Below are 12,595 nucleotides of genomic sequence, written 5' to 3' on the forward strand. Positions count from 1 at the left end.
GTCACTTTTAGGGGGTTTCCACTGTATTGGTTCTCTAGGGGCTCTGCTAATGCGACATGGCACCTAAAATTATTCCAGCAAAATCTGCCATCCAAAAGCAAAATAGCGCTCCTTCCATTCTGAGCCCCGCCATGTTCCCATACAGCAGAATATGGCCACATATGGGGTATTGCCGTGTTCAGGATAAATTGTTTAACAAACTTTGGGGGGCTTTTACTCCTTTAACCCCTTGTGAAAATGAAAACTTTGGGGATAAAGTGACATTTTAGTAATTTTTCTTTTACACATTCCAATGTTAGTAAAATCTGTGAAACAACTGTAGGGTCTAAATACTCACTATACCCCTTGATGAATTCTGTGAGGGGTGTAGATTCTAAAATGGGGTCACTTTTGGGGGGTTTCCATTGTTTTGGTACGCTAAGGGCTCTGCAAATGAGGCATGGTGCCTGAAAATTATTCCAGCAAAATATGCTGTTCAAACACCCAGTGTCACTCCTTCCCTTTCGTGCACTGCCATGTGCCCAAAGATCAGTTTACACCCACATGTGGGGTATTTCTGTGCACGGGAGAAATTGCATAACAAAATGTGAGATGCATTTTCTCCTTTAACCCTTTGTGAATGTGTTAATTTTAGGTCTAAATGAATTTATTAGTGAAAAAAAATGAAATGTCTAAATTTGACCTCCATATTATTTTTATTCTTATGAAATGCTTAAAGGGTTAACAAACATCCCAAATGCTGTTTTGAATAATTTGAGGGGTGTAGTTTTGAAAATGGGGTGATTTATGGGGGTTTCTATTATATAGGCCTTTATAATTCCTTTCAGAACGGAAGTGTTCCCTAAAAAATTAGTTTGAGGAATTTTCTTGTAAATCTGGAAAATCGCTGTTACACTTGTAAGCCTTGTAACATCCAAAATGAATTAAAAGACAATCAAAAGATGATGCCGATATAAAGCAGAGATATGGGAGATAATATTTATTCATGTATTTGGGTGGTATGACTATCTGCCTGAAAAGCAGAGAATTTCACATTTTGAAAATTGCAATTTTTTCCAAATTTCCATCAAATTTGCTAGTTTTTTTTTATAAATAAATACAAAAATATTGATTAGTGTTTATCACTAACATGAAGTATAACAATCTCAAAATCACTTGTGTAAGTTAAAGCGTCTCAAAGTTATTGCCATTTAAAGTGACACATGTCAGTTTTGAAAAAAGAGGCCCGGTCCTTAATGTACTTCTGGGCCTGGTCCTTAACCAGTTAAATAAATTTTTAGTTATATATTTAATTTTATATAGGAAAGGGGACATTTTTTAGGCTTTATTTACATTTATGATTTTTTTTTTAATACAATTTATTTATTTTTTAATTCTTTTGGACGTCCCATTAGGGGACCTGAACCAGAAACGCTTTGCTCACTTTGTCATCGTGGCAGGATCAACCCAGTATGTGGGCTGCTAACAGGTCAAACCGGTCAAACCTAGGGCTGCCGAAATTAGGTACCACACCCCCTGGGTTCATATTTGAATGTGGTATCTAAGGGGATAAAACCCCCAATCGGACCTCAGCTCGTGAACGGGGGGGGGGGGGGGTCAATATTGATAAACTTACAATGAATTGATATAATTCATATATGAGTTGTGGCCTCTTCACTGAATACCAGGCTCAGCATTATACATTGTTTAGGGGCTGTGCTTGGTTTGGCAGCTCAGCCTCATTCAGTTGAATAAGGTGCAGAAAAGCCATGTGACAAATGAACTTGAGATTACTGGCCTGTTATGTTGAAGCAGGTGATTTGTAGGGATCCTGTGTGTACTACATATAGGTAATTAATATTAAAATTTAGTAAAACTCCTTTAATGAGGACCTTTCACCACCTCCACCAATTCAAGTTCTTAGTATCTGTTAATAGGCTCTGCTCCACTGATTCCAGTGCAGTTGCAAATTTCTCTCTAGCCCCCACTGTTTCCAAGCAACAAAAACAGGTAGTTTTGGTGCCTCGTGCTATTTCAGCTCTGTAATGTTACGGTCAATTCAGTTTGCAGGTGGATTTTGATGCAAAATCTGCCGCAAAATCTGCCACAAAATCTGTCTAAAAAGATGCCTCCCATTCATTTCAATGGGAGTCACTCGCAGTTTTTTCTCCTAGCAATTTTTTTCAGCTAGCGGGAAAAAAAGCAACATGATCCATCTTCAGGTGGATTCCGCGGCTGAGTCAGCCGCGGTGTCTGAAGCTCTAGACTCCATCATGATTAGGCCCATTCATCCAAGTCTAATCAGGAGCAGGAGGTCGCAACGAAATGCTGATGCATTGCATCGGCATCCTATCACTGTTAGCTGTGCGAAAAAGCTGGCGGCAGAAATTGAAGAGGAATATCCTCCTCATTTTCTTCTGTGTCAACTTACCCTTAGGCTAAGGCCCCACCGGCCGTATCCGCAGCACTAAAGCGCTGCGGGAAGAACCGCTGCGTGAACGCATTGCGGTTCTTTCTGCAGCGCTTTTAAGATAAAGTTCACAGAGTTAACATTATATGTACGGGAAAGCCGCCGGTGTTTCCGTAGATATAATTCCGTAGATATAATTTTGTGCAGAGTGTGGATGGGATTCGCATGAATCCCATCCACTTTGCCTGCACTCTACAATGCCGCAATTTTTCCCGCAGCATTTTCGCTGCAGGCAAATCGCGGCATTTCCGGTCCGTGGGGACCCAGCCTTAGAAGGACTTTGTCATACAGGGGGCCGTGATTCACGTACCAAAACTAATAGCATTGATTGCTCTGGAAGGGTGGTGGCCAGAGAAAAAAATCCTAATCAGTGGAGCAGTGTTTATTAAATGATGTAACTGGACTTGTAAAAGGGTCCTTTTTACTTGTGTTTACCACACATGTTAAATAGATGTATATATTAACAGTTTTGACTTTCAGCATCTTTGTGACACCAAAGATGTTTATTTTATTTTTTTGCTAATTTTATTTATATATGAAAATCGATTTTTTTAGTGTATTATTTTATTCTGAGAATAGTTTTTAAACTGTTAAAAATAACAGTTTTTCTTTTGTCTGTCCCACAAAAGAAAACTTGAACATGCAATGTCTTAGCTACCTGTAGAATATACTGCAGTATATTGCAGTAGATTCCTATTAGGTCTTATCTCTGGCTAGACTTCAGGCAAAGCTAGAAGCCCAGCAAAGGGGCTTTATCAACCCCACCAGCCCAAATATAATATTGCTTCCCCCTCCATTCCCCAATACATGTTAAAACAATTTTTACTTTATTTGAACATAAGAACCAATGATAAATGCTAATAAAACCAGTAATATTTAAGTGGTCAGATAACAAAGCAATATCAGAGCTCTGTCTGCTTCCTGCTCTATTCTCTGCGCATCAGCTGAAGACTGCATTGTTTGGTATTGAACTTACACTGCTCTGACATTTTTAGCCTGGAAAAAACCCAAAAACCCTTTAACACTTTGCCACCCTCCACTACCAGAAACAACATTTAACCTCTTCCCACCTCTCTCCACTGGCAGCAGCATTTAACCCTTTCAGATCCTCTCCCAAATCATCCTTCCACACTAGCAGTAGCAGATACTTTGTTCTCAACTCTCTCAGGCTATCAAGCGTACAGAATACGGATGAAATGGGATGTAGCTGTGAGTAGAGATCTGAAGGAATTTATATTCTGTGAAGACTTCAGATTCCAGCTGATCTTCTCATGTGACTATGATGTCATCACAAGTCCTTCAACCATTTTTGCAAACTGATCTGATAACACAGTACTGTGCAGCGTCTCAATATACAGAGTAAGGGAAGTAATGCTGTACAGTGCCCATGTGTACAAAAAAAAGAGTATCAGTGTAAGAAAATTGGTACTGTACTATGCAGTGCCTATACCACGCAAGGGATGTAGTACTTTACAACATCTTTGCAAGACAAAAGAAGCGGTATTGTGCAAATCCCATCAAAAGCGAGACAAGTGATACTGTACAGTGCTCATACATAACAAGATAAATGGTACTGTGCAGTGTCTAACTTGAAATTATTAGAAAATATTTATTCAATTTTTTACCAGAGGAGATACAACGGCGGTTTGGCACTTTTGATTTTTTTTCAAGCTACGGCGTAAGCTTTGACTGAGGCGTCCAAAGGGTTAATGGCCACAGTCAGCATATAACACATATTAAACCACATTAGGGCTCGTTTACATGTGCGCCCGGTCTCCGTTCTGCAGGTTTCCGTTTCCTGCACAAAACAGAGGCAGGAGACGGAAACCTGCAGGACTCTCTCAATCCCATTCATTTGAATGGGTTTTAAAGATGCCCACCGTGAGCGCCGGTGATCGTTTTATGCTCTCCGCCGCAAAACCGTTTTTTAAAAATCGGACACAGAGTCGGACATGCAGCACTCTGTGTCCGTTCTTAAAAAAACGGTTTCGCGGTGGAGAGCATAAAACGCTCACCGCCGCTCACGGCCGGACCTGGTCTGACAGCTTTCCGTCTTCTGCATGCGTCAGCACCGCGTCTCTGCATATTGAAATACCTGACATCTGCTGTACTACTATGGCAGATGTCGGGAAGGGGGTTTAAACATCAATGAGGAAGGGAGCCATTATATGTGTGGGCACTGTGGGTGCCATTTTATTATATGTAGGGGGAACTGTATTATTTGACATATGGAGGAAGTATGTGGTACTCTCAAGTGGGTACTTTGGTTGAAAACATAGTGATGGAAACCCCTTCTTGCGAACCGATATAGCAGTACATCATGAAAATATAACACACCACTGACATCTTGCTACAACACCTTCAATAATGATGACAGCATTTAAATGGTCTCTGTGTGTTTGCCCCCCTCATTAGCACCCTGTGCAATTGTAGGGTTACAATATATTGTCTTGTTGACGGGGGGAGGGGGGCTACTGATGGCTCCCACATAACCATTCTAGGTAGACCTATAAGACCTTCCAGAGTGAGGGTCTTATAGTTTTACTTTCACTTATATAATATATTTCAATACAGAAGTATTGCAGTGTATCATATGTCATGCCCACTGTTATTCAAGTCCCAGTATGGGAAAGTGTAAATATTAAATAAAATAAAAAAATACTGTAAATGAAATAAGAAATGCAAAATAAATTCCCTTTTCCCACATTTATTTTTTTGATAAGAGAAAAAAACTAATAAAAAGTCATATTTGATGCATTTGTAATAATAATAAAAAAAATAATACATCATTTATCCCACATGGTGAATGTCCTAAAAATAAAAAACAAAATGCTGGTATTTGGTTACATTGTCTAAAAAAAGAAATATTATAAAAAAAAAGATCAAAAAGTCATATATAAGCCAAAGTCGGTGCAGACGATAGCTGATCACACAAAAGCACATAGCTCCAATGCTTAAAAATAAAAAAGTTATGACTCTCAGAATTATTTTAGACAAATAAGTAATTTTATTGTGCAAAAGTAATATAACATTAAAAATCCTATATAAAATTGAAAAAGTTAATAAAATTTGATCAACAAGTTAAGTATTTTCCAAAATGGTGCAACAGAAAAGTACAAATTGCAATTAGAAAGCTTTCATATGGCATTATGTCAACATTAAAATGAATGACCGTGTCCTTAAGTATCAAACTAGAGATGACAAAAACAATTCTGCCGAATACACTTTTGCAGTGAAAAACATTTTTTAACGGTGATTCAAACACAATAACAGAAGTTGATGGATAGAGAAGTTATAATGCACAAAAATGGACAGTAGATCAAAGACGGATGTTTCGATCGCAAGACCTTCCTCAAGCTAGATCTACATATATGACACAGAGAGCTTCCATGCATACGTTCAGGATACTCATTTATGGAACCTTTGAAGCACTTGCAACAGCATTTTTTAAAAAATCTATGCCCCACCCTCACCTTCCAACCTCTATATTGGACGGCCATATTGCCCAAAACATATTGGCTCTGAGTCCTGTCACATGTGAGGTCTTTGATACAGTACAAACTAGTTCAGAGTTCCCATTGTGTGTTGACTGATAGTTTGTATTACTGCATTTGTATTGTAGGAAACAGGGTTTTATTAAAATGACATATAACTGAAGAATATAGGCTTATGGTAGTTATAGTTTTATAGATGAAAAAACTGTTGCATCTGATTTTCATGGTTCCTGGCTCCAACCAGAACTAGGGAAAATATTAAAATGTTTGCTATGGAGTCTTGCCAAGTGTTATATCAGCCCTAGAGGGAACACTTGGTGATCACATCTGTGTGTATAATAAAATAATTGAACACCAGAAATAATGATCGTTTTTCAAACCTTAGTATAATAGATTTATGAAGAGATCCCATAATTGTACAGAAATAGATAATAAACAGAGTTGGGGTAAGATGTTAACAGTTGTCTGCATGCCCAAATAGGGCTTATTGAAATAATAGAGGGTGGGGTGTGTAGACAACTGAGCCATTAATAAGCATAATTACATGGATACTCACTTTTAAAGGTTTTTTTTTTCCTTTTAGCCATTAGTCACATTTACCATCCATGTAGCTCTCAAACTTTCCATTCAACAAATCTTATGTAGATTTACTCAACACATGTGCATGATGTTTCAACTCCATCTTGAGCCTTGTTTGAGAAAGGCTCAAGATGGAGCCCAAAGGTTGAATGTATGTGGTGTGTAAATCTACATAGGATATACAGTCCTATGAAAAAGTTTGGGCACCCCTATTAATCTTAATCATTTTTAGTTCTAAATATTTTGGTGTTTGCAAAAGCCATTTCAGTTTGATATATCTAATAACTGATGGACACAGTAATATTTCAGGATTGAAATGAGGTTTATTGTACTAACAGAAAATGCGCAATATGCATTAAACCAAAATTTGACCGGTGCAAAAGTATGGGCACCCTTATCATTTTATTGATTTGAATACTCCTAACTACTTTTTACTGACTTACTGAAGCACAAAATTGGTTTTGTAACCTCAGTGAGCTTTGAACTTCATAGCCAGGTGTATCCAATCATGAGAAAAGGTATTTAAGGTGGCCAATTGCAAGTTGTTCTACTATTTGAATCTCCTCTGAAGAGTGGCATCATGGGCTACTCAAAACAACTCTCAAATGATCTGAAAACAAAGATTGTTCAACATAGTTGTTCAGCGGAAGGATACAAAAAGCTGTCTCAGAGATTTAACCTGTCAGTTTCCACTGTGAGGAACATAGTAAGGAAATGGAAGACCACAGGGACAGTTCTTGTTAAGCCCAGAAGTGGCAGGCCAAGAAAAATATCAGAAAGGCAGAGAAGAAGAATGGTGAGAACAGTCAAGGACAATCCACAGACCACCTCCAAAGAGCTGCAGCATCATCTTGCTGCAGATGGTGTCACTGTGCATCGGTCAACTATACAGCGCACTTTGCACAAATAGAAGCTGTATGGGAGAGTGATGAGAAAGAAGCCGTTTCTGCACGTACGCCACAAATAGAGTTGCCTGAGGTATGAAAAAGCACATTTGGACAAGGCAGCTTCATTTTGGAAACAAAAATTGAGTTGTTTGGTTATAAAAAAAGGCGTTATGCATGGCGTCCAAAAAGAAACAGCATTCCAAGAAAAACACATGCTACCCACTGTAAAATTTGGTGGAGGTTCCATCATGCTTTGGGGCTGTGTGGCCAATGCCGGCATCGGGAATCTTGTTAAAGTTGAGAGTCGCATGGATTCCACTCAGTATCAGCAGATTCTTGAGAATAATGTTCAAGAATCAGTGACGAAGTTGAAGTTACGCCGGGGATGGATATTTCAGCAAGACAATGATCCAAAACACCGCTCCAAATCCTCAGGCATTCATGCAGAGGAACAATTACAATGTTCTGGAATGGCCATCCCAGTCCCCAGACCTGAATATCATTGAACATCTGTGGGATGATTTGAAGCGGGCTGTCCATGCTCGGCGACCATCTAACTTAACTGAACTTGAATTGTTTGTCCAAAATACCTTTATCCAGGAACCAGGAACTGATTAAAAGCTACAGGAAGCGACTAGAGGCTGTTATCTTTGCAAAAGGAGGATCTACTAAATATTAATGTCACTTTTCTGTTGAGGTGCCCATACTTTTGCACCGGTCAAATTTTGGTTTAATGCATATTGCGCATTTTCTGTTAGTACAATAAACCTCATTTCAATCCTGAAATATTACTGTGTTCATCAGTTATTAGATATATCAAACTGAAATGGCTGTTGCAAATACCAAAATATTTAGAACTAAAAATGATTAAGATTAATAGGGGTGCCCAAACTTTTTCATAGGACTGTATATTCTGTACATTCTTGCTTGACTGTGGATGTCTACAGGGTTGAGGTTTGTGGACTGTGAGGGCCAATCCAGCACCTCTACTTCATTGTCATTGAACCATTTCTTCCTAATCTCGACATATGGTTCGGATCATTGTCCTGCTGGAACACTAAATCATATCCATAGCACTCAAGTGTACAAAGTAACTCATCTTGTAGGAAACTCATATGTAGCTCAGCATTGAGACCACCATCAATCCTGTCCAAGTATCCAAAGCCAACTTCACATCATGTAGGGTTGAGCCGATCTTGAGATTTCAAGATCGATTTTAAAATCCAATTTCCGATCATTTTCCAGCTGATCTCGATCCCGATCGTGAAATTTGCTCGATCGCCGATCGGAATCCGATCTTTTCCGATCCCGATCCTCAACCCTAGTCAATGCTTTTCTATGGGAAAAGTCACTTTTGGGGTTGAGCCGATCTTGAGATAACCTCCGATCTCGATCCCGCTGGAAAAGATCGGGTCGGAATTCCGATCGCAATCGTGAAATTTACTCGATCGCTGATCGGAATCCGATCTTTTCCGATCCCGATTGCTCAACACTAAGATTCATCAGGCTTCCTGTACCAAACTTAACAGCTCCTTCAATTTCTCGACCTGTCAGCCCCATTTCCTTTGTTTCTTTCAGACTTATTTGAACCCATCAGGGCCCAGTCTATTGAATTTTGTCTCATCACTGCAAGTCATCCATTTCCAATCTTCTTCTATCCACTTTTTGTATTTTTTTGCAAACTCGAGCCGATGCTTCTGATGACAATATGAAGTTGAGGCTTCTTTATTTTTTTATGGGCCACCATTCCAGACTTGTGTAGCGCGGTACCTGCATGGATAACTGTGATCTCACTATTACAAAGCATACGAGCCACCTCCACTGATGTGTTTTTTTGTGTCAGGACTGATATAGTAGAACCACACGATGAACGGAGACCAATTCAATTACTGCAACACAAGGGGTCCCTCAAGCAAAAACAAAATTAAAATATAACTTTTATTAGACATATACAAAAATTTGTAGTCCGGCAACTCTTCCGATAGTAGATAAAATTAAACTTTTAATAGATATCATAAAAATGACCAAATCATGATAATTGCAAATGAAAAAAACAAAAAAGAAGAAAAGAAAAACCCCTTTGAAAAAGGAACAATGGAGTCCCGTTGGTGTTTTTTTAGGGGTTTTTCTTTTCTTCTTTTTTGTTTTTTCATTTGCAATTATCATGATTTGGTCATTTTTATATCTATTAAAAGTTAAATTTTATCTACTATCGGAAGAGTTGCCGGACTACAATTTTTTCTATATGTCACATATTTCCAGCACTCTTGGAGTTAAGTGCAAGTCGTGCACCCCGAAGGGATCTTTTCATCATTAGAGGTGAGCAGGAACAAACCTTAATTTTTTTAATATATCTTTTATTATTTGAATTAAAACAATGCATCGACCTCAACACCTCATTTGATAGGAGCGCGTTATTTTAAAAATATTCACTCAGGACCGCCTTTAGATACATATATGGCTCAACTGTAGGATCCTAGTTGATGCTGGCACTTAAAGGGAACTGACAAAATTTTTTTCTTTGTATACAGCAGTCGCCAGCCAACCCAACAATCACTATAGTTCTCAAATAGCCTTGCCTGCTGCTAAGCCATGCATAGAGTACAGAGTATAGCACTGAGCAGGTGGCAATTCCAGGGGGGGGGGAGATAACCCACATAAGCTGGAGAGTTATAGGTTGGTCAACCCAAATACAGTTAATTCTACAGCGTCACTATTAACCCCCTAGTCCATGACAATAATAGTTCAGGTTTACTGATCCAAAACACTCTATACCCCCAGGAACACAGGGATACAGCTCAGATATACACCTCAACGCATTTCACTCAAAATAAATAAGCTCTTCAGGAGGATTCTCTAAATAATCTAACAGCTATCCTGGCGAGATAGCGCGGTTAACCCTAGAATGCATACCTGGGGCCTCGCAGGCCCGCTCTGTTACTTGTTTTCTATTTACTGCAAGATTACTTTAGTTAGATTTTTGAAACTCTAGGTATTCCTCAGGTATATAGTTGTTAGTCATTTCCAGTTGTTCATATATTTTTATGCTACAGGCATTTCGGAATAACAACTCTTTTTTGTGAATACCCCATATTTACATACCTGGGGCCTTTTAGGCCCGTACTAGGTTTACATGTGATCCTAAGTCTTTTTGTCTTATGACTCTGCTGTTGCTGTGCAGAGTGTGGATTCTGCCTGACTACATGGTCATGTGAAGGTTTTGCAAACCTGCTAAATATGGTATTAAAATTTTCTGGATGTGTGATGCTGCAAGCTATTATGGAATGAATGGTCTGTTTTACTGTGGCAAAGATGTTGATGCTCCAGTCCAGAAGGACCTATGTTCTGACGTAGTAAAAACACTTGCTATACCAATTTTCCATTCTGGAAAAAATATAACAATGGACAACTACTTCACCAGTCTAGAACTGGCCAATTTTTTGCTTCAGAAAAAAATTACACTTGTTGGTACAATGAAGCAAAACCGCAAAGAAATTCCTCCAATCATGAAGCACAATCAACATCGACAACTTTATGATAGTGTATTTGGCTTCTGCAATCAAGCAACAATGGTGTCTTATAAAGCAAAGAAAGAAAAATCGGTCATATTACTGAGTACAATGCACCATGATGGAAGTATAGACACCAATAACAGGAAACTGAAACCCGAAATAATCTTGCATTATAATAAAACCAAAGGAGGAGTTGACAAGATGGACGAAATAATTGGAGAGTATACGTGCAAAAGGCAGACAAAACGTTGGCCTATAGTTCTTTTTTATAATATGCTAGATGTGTCAGCCCTCAATACCTATATTGTTTATAGTGAGACTCATCCAGAATTCCATGCCAACAGAAAGGACAAGAGACGTCTATACTTGACGGAACTTTGCTATGAACTTTTAATGCCTACCATGATGGAGAGAAGCAGCACAAAATGCTTGCCAAGACAAACAACAGAAGCTATGATCAGATGTGGTATACGTTTTCAGGAACATCCAGAACCAAGAGATAAAAAAAGAAAGCGATGTTACATTTGTCCAGCAAAGAAGGACAGGAAATCGGAGCATGTTTGTACTACTTGTGGACAAAATGTCTGCAAGGATCATTCTTCTGAACAGATAACGTGTGAAAGTTGTTGCGGTCATTAGTAAATTCGAAAAGGAAACTTTGAAAAGAGATATTCCTGCAGCATGTTTACTGCAACTTTTATATAAAAAAAAACTTTGACAAAAAAACGTGATTATAAAGAGTTATACCGAATGCGTATATTGGGCGTTTTAAGACCGTTCAGTTACTTTTTTGTTGTTTTTTGCACATAATGTTTTGAATTATTCACATCTTAGGATGCATTCCCACTAGCGCTGGTGTCTGCCTGGAGGTGATTGTAATGGATCTGATCTCTTGGTAACTCCAGTTAAGGCTGCCGGAATGCCCGGATTCTACCAGCCTTAGCTGGGTTCACAAGGAGGTCAGATCCATTACAGATCCCCTCCTGGCAGACACCAGCACTAGTGGGAATGCATCCTTACTTTGCAATTTTCATATAAACTTTGAAAAGTATTTTTATTTGAGTTATTCCATGTTATTTGCACACGGGTCTAAAAGGCCCCAGGTATGTAAAAGTGTAGATTTTTATGGTCATGCATTCTAGGGTTAAAACCACAATTCCCGGAGCCCAGGTGAGGGGCTCTGGTACTGATAGAAGGGTCAGATGGAATTAATATGTCTGATCATTATTAGTGTTGTAACAGGACTGTCACTTCTACCACAAACTAGCAGAGTCACGCTACTAACATTTTCATGGTCAACTTTACAACCTGGAATTATTGGTTAGCAGTGACATGGTATAGTAAACCACTGCAAAATATCTAAAAAGAACAAAGAAAAGATACCTGGTTAAGTAAACAACTCTGCACTATTTCCTACAGCATGTCATGCACTGTAGAAAAAACTCTCTGTAAGGTATAGGGAACAAACTGACCTGCCCATCTCACCACACAAATATTTTGCTTGGAAAACCCTGTTAAAGGCTGAGGCTCCACAGCTGAGCTGTTTTTTTGTTGCAGATTTTGCTATATTTTTTCGAAGCGAAAGTGAAGAGTGGCTTGAAAAGAAATGGGAAATATATAGGAATCTATTATACATTTCCCTTCTATTAAAACCACTCCTGGCTTTGACACAAA

Source organism: Leptodactylus fuscus, chromosome 1 (genome assembly GCF_031893055.1).
Source record: "Leptodactylus fuscus isolate aLepFus1 chromosome 1, aLepFus1.hap2, whole genome shotgun sequence".
Taxonomy (NCBI): domain Eukaryota; kingdom Metazoa; phylum Chordata; class Amphibia; order Anura; family Leptodactylidae; genus Leptodactylus; species Leptodactylus fuscus.